General features: G+C 45.4%; 1 protein-coding gene across 3 annotated transcripts in view; it reads left to right on the top strand.

Moving 5' to 3' along the window:
* Positions 1-246: 246 nt before the first annotated feature.
* The window catches only part of BBX (BBX high mobility group box domain containing), a 298,024-nt gene continuing 288,312 nt past the window's right edge, over positions 247-9,958 (top strand). For 2 of the 3 annotated variants that reach the window (XM_059687912.1, XM_059687914.1), the window contains exons 1-2: positions 247-422; positions 3,109-3,179. The gene's annotated coding sequence lies outside the window, so the exon portion shown is untranslated. The remainder of the gene's footprint in view (positions 423-3,108; positions 3,180-9,958) is intronic. The other variant, XM_059687913.1, reaches the window with a different exon arrangement.

Here is a 9,958-nt window from a genome sequence, read left to right as displayed (position 1 = left end):
GCAGCGGCGGCGGCGGCGGCGGCGGCAGCGGTAGGGTGGACTTGAGGAAGACGGAGGGAACCCCCGCGCGCCGGCGCCGCCGCCAGCCGGCCCCGCTCCCCGGGCACTTTCCCCCTCCGCCAAAACTTTGGGTCGGGAGAGGTCGGGGGCGAGGGTCGCGGCGGCCGCGCCGGCGGGGGGCGGGGGGGCGCGGAGGCAGTGCCCGGCGGGCGGGAGGCTGGGGCCGGGCTGGGGAGTAGTAGGCCAGCCGGTGCCAGGCTGCGTTTGCAACCAGCACCTCTCGGCGCACAGGCAGCGCCGCCGAGAGAGGGGCACGGGGGCCGGGGCGCGGGCAGGAGCCGCCCGAGGAAAACAACAACAGCCCTCACGCCGGCGGGCGGCTCGTGGCCGCCCGGGGAGCCCCAAACTTCATCTTGGCGAAAGTACGTGGATCGCAGCCTGGTCGCGGCTGCCGGGGAGGTGGGGCCTGGGGAGCCGGGGCAGGGGAGGAAGGTACGGGGCGCCAGCCCTCGGTGGATCCGTGGAACGTTTCGTGTGCGTCGGTGACCGGGAGCAGCAGCCCAGGGGCTCGTTCATCTGGAGAGTTGGGATTGGGGTGTTCCGGCCCCGCGGATCGCTGCCCTCGCAACCCCCCCCCCCCCCCCCAAATGCGCGGCGAGTAGAGAAAGTGCTGTTTTAGTACCGGAGTGGCCAGGAGGAAGAATAGGGGGAGAGGGAAGAGGGCGAGGGAGAAGGGGAGAGAGGAGAGGGAGGGAACGCGGGGGGGGGGGGGGAGGACGAGAGAGAGAGAGAGAGAGAGAGAGAGAGAGAGAGAGAGAGAACGAGAGAACGGGAGGGAAGAGAGAGAGGAGGGGGAAGAGGAGGGAGGCTGTGTCAGGATTTTGCTTGAATGTGGGATTATGTTGTGTCAATAAGTTTAAGGTGGAGAGAGCAAGGCTGGGGGTGGTGGTGGCGGGGAGGAGGAAGGCCTTGGCTGTTTAAAGTCTCCTTTCTGAAGGTAAGTTGTGGCATTGCATGGTCGCGATGACAGAAAACTTGCAGATCCTTTCTCCGAGGATGGGGTCGATGCCTCTGGAAGGAGCTCCCCAGCCCTCTCGAGCCACACTCGTGTTACCCTGTTATTTGCCGCGATCCGGGTCGCTGGGAGATTACAGAAATCAGACTCGAGGTTTCTTTTCCTCCTCCACCTCGTCTCGCTCGCTCACCCTCAGAAATGTATTATTATTTTTATTTTTTTTTTGGGGGGGTGGTATTGTATGAAACTTAACGTAAGAGACCAAACCCGAGTCCAGTCATGTACAGGGACCCCAAATCCAAGAATCTGGAACACGTTAATGTGTGAAATATCCGAGATCATTTCTGCTAAATGAGGAAGGTAAAACGAAACGATGCAAAAAGCTAAGACACAACATGTACGACAGAGGGGGGGGGGGGGGGGGAGGCGAGAGGGAGAGACGGAGAGAGAAGCTATTTTTTGCTTTCCTTTCTGTAGAAAGGAAAATAAAGCGTGCATGCCCCTTCCCTCGCGGGGTGTAGGGTCTCGTCGATATTTTAACTGTCTGAGGACACATTAGTCCAGGTGGATCTTGTTGAAAAGTTTCGCGAGGTGGGGGGAGCGCCGGAGGGGAAGGTGGGTGGAGGTGGTGGGGGATGGGGACGAAACGCGCTCTGCCTCGGCTAATGATCCATTGGCCTGGGGCTTTGAAACCATTGCCTGTCCTGCTCATGACACGTCCAGTTCTCCGCGCCTGTCCGCGGCCGCCGGGCTGCGGGGGACGGCGGTACTTTCCCCGCCAGGGGAGGGACGTTCCTCGCCATCCCCTGGGGTGGCCCACTCGCGGCGTGGGGGGCTCTCGCGCGCGCCCCCCTGCGCGCCGCCACCACCTCTGCTCGCGCGACTCGTGTAGCCAGCCCGCGGCGAGGGGGTGCGGGGGTCCCTGGCGCGGACGTCCCCGCGCGGCCACCCGGCGCCCGGCCCCACGCGCACCGTGCGGTCCAAGCCCGGAATGGCAGCGCCGGGCCGGGCGGCGGTACCTCCCCGGGGGGCAGCGGAGGCAGCAGCGGTGGCGGCGGGATCTTCGCCGGGGCCCGCGGGAGGAGGAGGAGGAGGAGGAGGAGGAGAGGGAGGAGGAGGAGGAGGAGGAGGGGAAGAAGGAGGAAGAGGAGGAGAGGGAGGCTTTTCTGCTCAGACTGCCGCCAGTTCGAGCGGCCACGGGCACGGGGACACCCCACTCGTTGCTCCTCCGTTATGAAAAGGTGTTTAGCAGACTTTTACGCCCGGAGTGTGGGATTTGCACTTCATTTTTTTTTTCTCTCCCCTCTTCCCCAAAGCAAGATGGACTCTATTCCCTTTCTCTTTCTCCCTCTGCCTCTGTCTTGTCAGCCTTTAAGATCGACATTTTGTACTAAGATGCAAACTTGATGGTGACCAGCAACAAAGCCAGGGTGGGATCTCTGGCTCCCTTCCTCCCTCTCGGTTTCCCAGCTCCCCCAACCCCGAACTGGTGGCCCTGCACTTGCCGCCCTGGGCACTGGTAATGTGTTTCCTCGCCCGGTTCCTATCTCCAATCTCGGGATTGTGACCGGAGCCCGGCGTTTGGGCGACGGCTGTGGGTGGCAGCCCTGATCTGCAGGGCCGAGGGCTGCGCTACCTGGATCCGCTGCCATCGCAGTGCTACCTCCTGCCTGCTCCTGGGCACCTAGGAGGCTCCGGCTGCCGGCTGCCGATCGATTGCTATGATTTGGTTACTTACTGGTGTATTTGTCCTGGGGGTGGCGATCACTTGTGCAAGTTGATGAATGATCGCGGTGTGGGTTTTGGATTTGCAGAATGGATCAACTTTCTGCTTTGCACATACGGGGAGTAGGGAGAGAGGGTGCTTGAAACACCTTGAAATGCCAGCTGGGCTACCCTCACCCTCTGCCCTCTGAATACAGGGAACTTCTTGGCCTTTATTGCTGCACAGTTCCAGCATGGGGGTGGAGGAAGGGGAGGGGTTGGTGGGAAATGGACTTCTAGCTTCCGGATCCTTCATAGATGTTGCAGGAGTTGGGACTCTTGTAAAGCCCTACCATCCTGATGATGTGCCTTTATTTGATACTTTATAGGTCACTATCATATGACAAAGGCTTTGCCGCAGTTCATCTTCTTCCAGTGTACTTTCCATTTGCCTTCCTGGGTAAGTATGCAAACTCTTCATACAGGAGACCTGGATGGCTGTTAGTAGTGATATAAGGGTCCTTACTGTGTACAAGAGGATGCTTTATTGGGGTTGCAACACCCCAGAAAGCTTGCTCCACTGAGGTTCCCACAACAGAAGCCAATTTAGGATTCTCAGTATTTAGATTTCAGCTGCTCTTACTAATATTTTAAGATTGTCTAAATGTTCATTTCACGTTTATCTGCAAGTAAGTGTTATTTGAAAACTTATTTTCAAATAGGTATTTTAATGGATAATGTGATTTACAGAATTGGAGGCCTAGGATATTTAATGCTAGATAATCTTGTGGAAAGATTGCAGCTTATGAATGGAGACAATTATTAAAATCCCAAAGAAGCATCGTACAGATTATAGTGAGCAGCATTTGCTTACTCTTTCCTAGGTTTCTTTTGTGTTGTTTGTGACAGTTACTTTTGTGGGGAAGGGTGGACTGGGTAGTGTAGTATATCTAGCATTTAGTGTACCAACCAGCTTGATTCTAAAGGCAAATAACTGTGACCAAATTGATCCCAATTTCCTTCAAAATTTAAGTATTTGGAGAAACTTGCTACATTTTAACAGCCTATATATACAATAAATAGTGACTTTGAAATTCATTATTAAGTGACTTTTACAGATGAATACCTCCCGTAAGGAAAAATCTGTGAAATAATGTGTGGGATAGCAAGTGTCTACAAACTTTGTGAGAAGTAATGAATGGTCTAGCTGAAAACAGAGTTTATAGAGCATTTGAAGGCATCACGGTGAGCCCAAACGAAGAAAACCAACTTGCAATTTTGCCCCTCCATTATAAGGAACTCCTCAGGTACTCTCAAGTTGCTGATAAGTTAAGAAAACTGGTTGTACTAAATTGTGTAAATCAGCTGCGGTGCTTTGTAATACTACCATAGTGAAGATGGGATTATATTTTGTGAATGAAAATGGACTTGGACTCAATTTTTCATAAAAGAAAAAGAAAAGGGAACTTATCTGTCTTGTTTCTTGGCTTCCTGGGATACTGTGTGCATTCTTAAAGGTCCTCTTAGTATTAAGAGGAATTGAGTTTGAAGACCAGGCCTTTCTGGTAGTTTCCAGACAGTAGCAAAATATACTTAGACATTGCTGAGAACCTTAGCTGAGATATGATATAAAATATTGCTGAGAATGTTAGCTGAGACATAATTTAAAATATCTAGCATCTTTTATGGAATGTAAATACCACATTACTTCAGGTAGTTTTGAGAGCTTCCTAATATATCACATGTAAAACAGGCCGATTGGAGTGGTCAGAATGAGATGGTTCTGTAAGATGAATTTAGCGCACACCAAAGTATGTGGATTTCATGTCTTTGATTTTTTTTTTAAAGCTTGTTTGGAAGAGAAGTTTTTTCATTTTTGAACGTATAGCAAGAGTATTCAAAGTGCATTCCTGATTACTAAAGAACACCACAGTTGCACACTATTTTGTTCACTGGAGCAAACTTTTAATGTTAGTTTTTTCCCCATGGATATATTTGACCAAGTCAAAATTTAAAATGGGAATCTGCAATTTCCGCAATCAAAGCTATTTGATGGTCTTTTATATTTCTTTGAGATATCAAATAATTGCTTCATTAAAACACTATTTTCAAGAATAGTCTTGGTCTTTAAAGTCAGAGTAGTTTTTTTTTAGAGTTCAAAACTTATTGTGGTAATCTAAAAGTCACCCTAACAGTGAATTGCTAGTTATTTGCATTTGAGACTTGATTATCAAAATAAGAATTTAAATAAAGGTTTTGCTTCTACATTGCCAAGTTTTTCTAAACTTCACATTTCATTATTCCGCATATCTCTATTAAGTTCTGAAACTGAAGCTTTAATTCGCATTTCATTTTTAAAAAATATATTTTATTGATTTTTTTTTTACAGAGAGGAAGGGAGAGGGATAGAGAGTTAGAAACATCGATGAGAGAGAAACATTGATCAGCTGCCTCCTGCACACTCCCTATTGGGGATGTGCCCACAACCAAGGTACATGCCCTTGACCAGAATCGAGCTTGAAACCCTTGAGTCCGCAGGCTGACGCTCTATCCACTGAACCAAACCAGTCAGGTCTTGCATTTCATTTTTAATGCTCGCTATTGAAAAGGAGAATCATCTATGCTGTTTTTCAGTGCTATGTACTTGGAGGTACTCTGGTAGTTTTAGAAAGAATTTTTCACTGGAGACTTAGATATTAACAAAAATTTGCAATTTTCACACTTTTTAAAAAATTTCTTTATTGATTAAGTTATTACATATGTGTCCAGTTTTCACATTTTTTAAAATCCATCTTGATCTTCATATCCAAATTTTAAAAAAGGTCCCAGGTTTAAAAGTTTGTGAGATAGCTCTGCTTTTAGGATACATATAGCTCTGCTAGACAGCTTTAAAAGTGTATACAACTTTGACCTGTAGACCTGATGTTTATACTTAAACCATTGAAACAGAAAATTGTTTTGAGACATTTGAGTGAAAGCTAGGGAGAACATGTAATAATTTATTGTTCATTTGAGCTGTAAGAAACTATATAATTGATAAGGTTTTCTTGTATGTAGTAAAGAAGAAAAAAACAGTCTTAACCTGGTGCAACTCATAAAACCCAACTTGGCAGTTAAAGTTAGCCATATTTTTCAGTAAAATTAAAAGCATAATATTTAATTATTAATCAACAGTTAACATACTTAAAGTTTATGTTTTCCTACATTTCATAAAGAGCATGGGTAAGGCAAAGCCATGTTTTATGGGATCTTACCATGAATATCAATTACTTTAATATTAGAGAACTTTAATAGAAGTAATAAAGACTTCACATCTCAACCCTATTAAAAAATCTTTTTGAAAATAGACTCATTACAGGCATGCCTGTTTTTGTTGTACTAAAGGAAGTCCTGAAATTATTGCTGTCTTACAAAAGTGCAAAAATGTTTAAAATTGTGATATTTAAATGTTCTAAATTAGTAAATTTAGGCAATTAACTGTGGCATATTGCTTCACCACCAGGGTGGCATACCTGTATTTTAAAATGGTAACTTAAGCAGATGCTTAACTTAAGAAGATGACACTTTTCTTGCACTTGTTTGAAGTCCACCTTGTTTTTTTAACATTTCATTGTGAAGGGTACCTTTTAAAATAGGTCTGAATGGTATCCTATATTTTTAGTCAGTTTTCTTCCTCTCATTGTGAAATGAAAACAATCTAAATTATAAGAGCATTGTAATTTCATGGCTTCGTTTTTTGTTTTTTTTTTAATCATATGCCCCAGGTAAATTGGTGCAGGTGGTCCTCAGGCTACACTTTGAGAACACTGTTCTGAGGGAAGTAAAGACTAAGGCTAAAGACTGAATAGAGGTTCTTACAGTTTGAAAATTCTGTGACAGTCATTCAATCAGTAGGTTTGTACTACCTCAAGGGCAGTTATCACATACTGAGCCGAATTGCAGAGATTTCTATATTTTAAGTCATACCTGAGGAAAGCACTTTGTGAGTATAGCTTCACTCAACATTAATATGTGTGCATATTATTCCGTAGAAGGCAATTACAGTTCCTTGAAATGCCAGGACATCATTTTAAAATGATAAAGGTATATACCCAGAAAAATCCTCATGTGTTAATGGGGGTTGTTTTCACTTTTTTCTTTCAAAGAAGAAGATAAGGTGAGAATTAAAATAAGTATCAATTATACAATGGAAATGTAACATAAGGCAAGCTACTAGAGAATTCTATCTAAAAGTATATATAAATAGAGAGAAGGTGGAAGACTAAGGAAATGAAAGACTTACATGATTAAATACCAATATAGACGATGAAGCCTTGACACACCTAACAAAATATAAACTTAATAAGTTAAAATGTGTGAGTGGGTTCAAGGATATAGATCAGTGGTTCTCAACCTTCCTAACGCCGCAACCCTTTAATACAGTTCCTCATGTTGTGGTGACCCCCAACCATAAAATTATTTTCGTTGCTACTTCATAACTGTAATTTTGCTACTGTTATGAATCGTAATGTAAATATCTGATATGCTATATGTATGCTATATGTGTTTTCCGATGGTCGCAACCCACAGGTTGAGAACCACTGATCTAGATAGTGAAATGACTTCAGGTATGAGGTGGTTGTATAAGATACAAAGTAAAAATAAGAATGAGTTGGATTTTATGAAGTCTTAGAAAAAATAAAAATATTGTAAAATACTGATTAAATAATTAAACCAATAGTTAAACATGGCCCTTGGGTAAAAAGATCAGGGAATAAATAAGCTCCTGGGATGGAATAACTGAGATTCTAAAAAGGACATGGAAGGATTCTATTCACGAATAATTCCATACAAGGATATTATGAAATAAAAGATCGATAATTTATTTCAAAGGAGAAATAAGAACAAGGACAAAAAATTCTTTAAAGTAACTATATTTCTTCAGTGTTTTTAACTGAATTGTATGAAAGGAAATATCTTTTATATCCCAATCCACATATAAAAACTGAAACAAAAGTTTTCTGAAACAGTACTAAGAGCAGTGCCCTCTGATATTTTCTATTCCTATCCAACTCTACAAATCTAATCTGTTCCAAACCATTTTACTGAAAAATAAATATAGAGTGTTATCCACTGAGTTGATTTTTATGATGTACAGTTTGAGAAACACCAACCTGGAGTGCTTTCTAAAAGTGGAGGTCCTCAGGCCCCGCCCCCAGATAGTCTGATTCAGTGTGTTTGGTGTAGGGCTCAGGATTCTGCATTTCAAATAGTACTGCAGGGGATACTGAAACAGGTGTGGGGTACTCTGATACATTTTGAGAAACTGGTGTAAGGGACAGATGGCTAAAGATTGAATGGGAGTCATGCACTGAGTGTGGGGTTAGAGTTTACTGACTGCTGAGGTCTCGTGCAGCTTCAAGATTCTAAGGCTTTGTTTCAGTCAGCATTTTGCAATACTGAGAGGACCTCCATGGCCCTCTGTAGATATTCCTGCAGTAGCAGGTATGGTGCAAGGAACAGTGCTGCCTCTGTAGCTTACTAAGCTGAGCGAGTTTGAGCATGTCACTTCAGAATAAACTTTCAATATCAGATGTGCAAAAGGACATATTAGTACTTACCATGCATCAGAGTGAGAATTACAAAGACAGTAATGTCAGCAAATGACCTTTATCTACAGTCAGCACTCAAAATATAGTATAAGTTTTCATAGTTATATCTCACTTCACCCTAGCTTCCACTAAGATTGAAATTTCTCAAAACTGTACCTTTAATTTTCATTTTCCCTAAAGCAGCAATTTACAACCGGTGTGCTGTAGCACCAGTGTGCTACAAGAATTTTTAAAACGAAGAATTCCTGACTATTTGGTCAGGGGCACTGATCTCTTTCCCTTAGATCAGGGGTGGGAACCTTTTTTCTGCCAAGGGCCATTTGTATATTTATAACATCACTAGAAGCCTGGTGCACGAAATACTTGCACAGGTAGGGTCCCTATTCCCGGCCGGTGATCAGGGCCGATCTGTGGGGCGACTGGTGGGGCGATTGGGGGGCCCCACTGGCATCTGCCTTGGCTGGCCTGGCGCTGCCTGCTCACTGGCCCCGCCCCCCACCACCACCGGTCGGGGCCTGTGGGCTGGGGGTATCTCCTCTGTTGAGCGTCTGCCCCTGGTTGTCAGTGCACATTATAGTCACCCATTGTTCCACTGTTCAGTCGATTTGCGTATTAGGCTTTTATTATATAGGATTCTGGGCCATACAGAATTACCAACTTAAAAATTAGCCTGCTATACTTGGTCAAACATTTAATTAATTCACCCCTAATGTTTTGGCAGGGCCAGACCAAATGATTTTGAGGGCTTTATATGGCCGTTCTGTCCCCACCCCTGCCTTTGATCGTCAAGTAAAAAATTGACAACAGCCAATACAACAATAGCCATCCAGTGTGAATGAATCAAAATTATACCTAATTTTTTTTGTCATATTGGCAATCTATACTAATAAAAGGGTAATATGCTATTTAGACTGGACATCCTTCCAGACAAAGCCATGGTGGCGGGGCCAAGGCAGAAGCAGTTAGAGGTGATAAGGCTGGCAGGGGAGAGCAGTTAGGGGGATCAGGCCGGCGGGGGAGAGCAGTTAGGGGGATCAGGTCAGCAGGGGAGAGCAGTTAGGGGTATCCGGCCGGAAGGCAGGTGAGTGGTTAGGAGCCTGCAGTCCCAGATTACAAGAGGGATGTCCGACTGTCGGTTTAGGCCTTATCCCACCGGCAGTTGGGCATCCCCTGAGGGGATCAGGCCTAAACCGGCAGTTTGGCATCCTCCCCGGATTAGAGAGGGTGCATGGTGGGCTGAGGTACAACCCCCCCCCCCCCATCCCGTGCATGAATTTCGTGCATCGGGTTCTATATATTTGGTGTGCTGTAGAATTTTAGTAATCCTATATAATAAAAGCCCAGCGACCGAATGGCAGAACAACCAGAACGACCAGTCGACCAGTTGCTATGATGTGTACTAACCACCAGGGGGTAGACGCTCAATGCAGGAGCTGCCCCCGGTGGTCAGTGTGTTCCCACAGTGGGAGCGCAACTCGACTGACCAGGATGAGTGGGTCCACAGCCGCTTGGCTGACCAGGATGAGCGGCACTCCCCTGGTGGGCCAATCCCTGCAGGCCATGCCCCCCACCAGTGCACAAATCTCGTGCACCGGGCCTCTAGTTAGTTTATAAGATGCAAAAGTTTAAAAATCTCTGCTTTAAAGTG

Source organism: Myotis daubentonii, chromosome 3, assembly GCF_963259705.1.
Source record: "Myotis daubentonii chromosome 3, mMyoDau2.1, whole genome shotgun sequence".
NCBI classification, from domain to species: Eukaryota; Metazoa; Chordata; class Mammalia; order Chiroptera; family Vespertilionidae; genus Myotis; species Myotis daubentonii.
The sequence above is the reverse complement of the archived record's forward strand: the minus strand, read 5'-3'. Positions and strand labels throughout refer to the sequence as shown.